The sequence below is a fragment of the Sinocyclocheilus rhinocerous genome, unplaced genomic scaffold (assembly GCF_001515625.1).
Source record: "Sinocyclocheilus rhinocerous isolate Xijiao unplaced genomic scaffold, SAMN03320098_v1.1 scaffold633, whole genome shotgun sequence".
Classification (NCBI taxonomy): Eukaryota; Metazoa; Chordata; class Actinopteri; order Cypriniformes; family Cyprinidae; genus Sinocyclocheilus; species Sinocyclocheilus rhinocerous.
The window spans coordinates 492,272-497,192 of NW_015654568.1; the positions used below are offsets into that span (position 1 = coordinate 492,272).

The 4,921-nt window shown below is 36.7% G+C and overlaps 1 long non-coding RNA gene across 1 annotated transcript in view; it reads right to left on the reverse strand.

Annotated features, from left to right (window-relative positions):
• LOC107717664 (uncharacterized) overlaps window positions 1–4,921 on the reverse strand; it is a 21,605-nt gene that overhangs the window by 11,265 nt on the left and 5,419 nt on the right. The window contains exon 2 of the long non-coding RNA XR_001637330.1: window positions 642–645. This is a non-coding gene — a long non-coding RNA (uncharacterized LOC107717664). The remainder of the gene's footprint in view (window positions 1–641; window positions 646–4,921) is intronic.

Here is a 4,921-nt window from a genome sequence, read left to right on the forward strand (position 1 = left end):
TTATCGTTATAGTTGTGGTGTGAACTATGCTATTCTTTAATATTGAGAAAGATTTTTAGAACTATATCTTTATCGTTATCTTTATAGTTATCGTGCTTGGTGTGAACGGGCCTTTAGTCATGGTGTAGTTGTGGTGTAGTTTGTTTATATCCTGCATTTAGCTTTCCACTTCCGCCGATTGTATTTAGGCCTCAAAATTAATAAAGTTGTGGTCATTTCATTATCTTAATGACAAAAATGTGTAAGAATCAGAAACTTTTGTGGGTCACAGAGCTTATTTTCTGCAATAAACCAAAAGCCAATGCAAGAACCTTATTGGGTTTTTGTTGAGGAAACCAGGGTGATGCTAACATCTGGGATGGCCTACAAAAAACACGTCATCACTGCAGTGCATTATTAATGCTAAAAGCTAAATTTATAAAGCTAAAGCAAAAGGTAATTTTGATTTGACTAATTAGTTTGTCTTTCAATGGTTAGAATTATTTACATGTCCTTACATATCAGTTTACAACAAGTTTCACTATATTTGTGAGGCGATTTTTTTAAAATTGTCCCTCGTTAGTATAGCTAAGACTGCATACATGCTTAGCAATTTGCTAAAGCTAACTGATATGATTGTACATACAGACACACACACACACACTGCTGTTTTCGCACCTGCTAACTAGCACTTATCTCACTCTTCTATCGCTAACACTCGTTGACATTTCTTCACACACTGTGCATGTCTTCAAAGCAATCTTGAACTGTGTGTGTGTTTGGGTGGGGATGGTATTTTCCACTTTCACACATGTAGTTTTACTGGATGTCGCAATCATTCACACCCTCCGTCAAGAAAAATGCTGAATGAAATTTTTTAAACTCAGCATTTTCCTTTTTCGTCCACTGTTTAAAACACACAGCCAATCACGCAATACCACATAGTCAGTCAGAACTAGTGATCCAAACTAGTGACTCTGCACTACACTGTGAAAACATCAACATACTTAAAGAGATAGTTCACTCAAAAATGAAAATTACCTCATTAGTTACTCACCCTCAAGCCATCCTAGGCGTATGTGACTTTCTTCTTTCAGACGAATACAATTGTAGTTATATTAAAAAATGCCCTGGCTCTTCCAAACTTTATAATGGCAGTGAATGGGGGTCGAGATTTTGAAGCCCAAAAAAGTGCGTCCATCCATCATAAAAAGTGCTCCACATGGCTCCGCGAGGTTAATAAAGGCCTTCTGAAGTGAATTGATGCGTTTTTGTAAGAAAAATATCCATATTTAAAACATTATAAACCGTAATCTCTAGTTTCCGCTAACTGTCGTACGAGCGTTCACAAGAGGTCGGACGTACTAAACTATCCCTTTAAGACCCCTTATGCAATTGTACTTGAAAATAACTTACCAAAAACTGAATATGTATTTTCTTTTTAAGTTAGATGTGCGTAGCAATTTGTGAAACCTACCTTCTTAGCTTGCTAGAGCTGTTAGCCACAAACAAAATAGCAAAATAGCTTTACACTTGTATTTCAGTAGGAAAACGTTACTGCTACGTTTGAGTATCTATTGATTATATATGACATGTAAACTTGAGGCTGTGAAGGGCTGAAGTACATTTTGTTGTACTATTGTGAACCAAGTTGTTGTTCTGGTGACAAATTAAGCATTAACATTTCAGTATATTGCTAAGAATGATTTGGCCAGTCGACGCCGATGGCCTCGTGGGCAGCGTGCCGACATACAGCGCCATTGCGCTTCGGGTGTCACGAGTTCGAGTCCTGGCTCGTTGACCTTTCCCGATCCCATCCCCCTCTCTCTCACCCACTTCACTTCCTGTCGACCTATACTGTCCTATCAAAATAAAGGCATAAAACGCCATAAATAAACCTTTAAAAAACAAAAAAACAGAATGATTTGGCCAACAAAACATAAAGTGGCCTAAACATGGTCTGAAATCTTTTGCTATTGGTTTCACATTGTTGAGGTGTTTGGAAAGGCTTCCCTTTATTTCATTTTACTTTTGTTTTTGCATGTCCCTCACCCCCAAACTAGTTAAGCTTTAAAAAACACATTCATTTTTGAAATTAGTGACATTATTTATCAGTAAATTGACAGAAAAAAAACAACAACACTTATTTACATTGAAGCAGGTGTAAGGTCCACACACTTGGCCCAAGGAAGGTATCCAGTGGTGGATGAAGGGGGCTTGAGCCATATTACATTTTAAACTAGTGTAAATCTGATTTTTTTTGTATTTCTTTAAATATTTTATTAAATTTTTAGCAATATGTTTAAAGTAGCTAATGAATGACATTGTTTGTGTTTTTTTCTCAAGCTATTTAAGCACAGATTAGTTAAAAAAAATCAGAATAACTACAAAAAACACTTAGATTTACATTGAAGGTACTTGAGCCATATCTAGAGAGCAGAACATCATAGAGACGTTAAATGTGGGCTCTTTTGATTTGGGGCAGCAAGTAACCTCACAAAATACCCTAGCAACCACGAAACGCCCTAACGACTGCATAGAAATGACTTGGCAAACTTTTAGATCATTCTAGCATCACCAATTTCATTTCCCTCAAAAAATGCAAAAATATAGTTTCTTCTCTTTTGTTTTGTCACTGCTTTCATCCAATCTGGAATGTGCAATCATTTTGTGGGTTTCTTGTGATAAAATAAAATGTGCTTGTTTAATCGAAAGTAAGAAGGCCACCTATTTCCTTCTCATTTCAACGTTTGGAGAAGTTACAAGACATCAGCTGCTTCTACTCCTCCTTTCATCCTGCCATCAAAACTTCATCTGAAAACGAAGGAGAAGCCCCATCACGCAGCAAACAAAAGTTCTGTGTGCGCAAAAAGCGGAACGTCTCCAAATAAACGCCGTGGGTCTCTGTGAAATTCTTTCGAAATGTGAATTGTGAAACGCGCGGTGTTGTCCCTCCGGTCTTCGGCTGTTGTTTTATTTAGATTACGGTTGCCATAGAGGTGTCTGGTGTTAAAATGCGCTGATGGTTTGAGATATTTTAACCCGGCTCAGTGCACAGAGCCTGGTGTTAATTAGATCCTTGACCTCTGACCTTCTCTCACACTCCCTGGCTTTCTATGTCTCACGGTTTTTGTTTTGTCTCCCAAAACCCCTCAGCACAACTCTGTTTAATCCTGAGCTGTCAACGCTATTTCCTGTAAGCAGCCGCATTAGGCTTTAATTCACTCTCCTGTCGTCTCTTTCGGTTACTAGGCCCTTTCTCGACATTTCCCCTTGTTCCTATTTAATCATGTCGGGATATTTCTGGTTTGTGTGTGTGTGTATGTGCGCTGTGCCATAGCCACCTCAGAAGCTGATTATGCGAGGACTTCATCAGGCCGCTGTGACTCAGCTCTGTACAGCTGACTAATGAAGTGTCTGCTCCACAGCACATTTATTACAGCAGAGTGATTACTGCCATATATACACAATCAACACACCACACGGGGAACCTGTAGATGTCAGACAGAGAATATCGGATGTGTTTTTATACACATGCTCATTTTAGCTGTTAGAGCAAGTGAAGGTTGTGTTTGAAGAAAAACTACACTGTAAATTCATTAGCTACCTGTTCATTTGTTACTTGTAGGTTTTAACTTATATATAGCAGAATGTTTATGTTTAACAAGTCAATACATTAAATTTGAAAGTAAAAGTTTGTATTTTATTTATTTTTTTTTAACGATATATTTTTATACCAATAAAATAAATTAGCTAATTAATCACCCTTACCTGTAAAATATATTCACTTATATCCCATAATGTTGCAACATTGTTTTTTTTTTTTAATGGGAAGCACAGCTGCCAGTTTTTAATACAATATTTGTCATAAATAAATAAATAACAACAAAAATAGATTACCTACACTAAAATTAAAAAAATTAAAAAATAAAGAGAAAATAATTTAACACTATTATCTGTTAATTAGTTAAATGTAAGTTATTTTACCATATATACTGAAAAAATATTATTTTTAACGATACAATATATTACATTTTAAAGTATGAGATTTTTGTTTTTATGTTTATTTAAAAATGTAACTACATATATAGGAATATGTTAAATTAGCTAACTGATTATCTTGGAAATATGCTGTACCAACTTAAATGATGCTGGTAAAATAATGTGAAAAATAATGTTTTTTTGTTTTGTTTATAAATGAATATATATATATATATATATATATATACTGAACAAAATTATAAACGGGACCCAGTCACAAATATCAGTGTACACACACACATGCATACATTTAAAAACACACCACAAACAAGTTTTATGGTGGGTTGCTGCACTGTGACCCTCACAGTCACAAATGGGGTCACCCATAAATTTGTTTTTCATGTTGTCGCATAACGCTCAAGCTCTCCCACCGGCTCTGAGTTCCCCAAACGTCTGAGTACACATCCTTCATGCTCACTCATGAAAAATGCCTTTGTCTTGTGCTGGAGGGGATGGAGAAAAGGGAAGCAGATATTTTCAGGAGCACAATGTTCCTGTTTTTCTTAAGTTGGTGTAAATATGTGATGCAGATGGGCCAGGGGTGTGTGTGTGTGTTAGATATGGGTGTGGAACAGTAGCACCTGTGTTCTTGCGTAACTCTCCTCCAAGTGTTTAATTCACCTTTGCCTTTGTTGTTTCCACTGTCTTGTTGTTTCTTACACGTCATTACAGTGTGATCATGTCTTCAAGTCTGTGCTCCAAATCAAGACTGCAGAAATGTTTAGTCACTGCTCATAAAGTCTTGGTTGCTTAACAATTGGGAATTTTCAAAAAGATGGAATCTGTAAGCAGTCAGTCTCAGTCAGTCAGTCAGTCAGTCAGTCAGTCAGTCTGTCAGTCTCAGTCAGTCTCAGTCAGTCAGTCAGTCAGTCAGTCAGTCTCAGTGAGTCTCAGTCAGTCT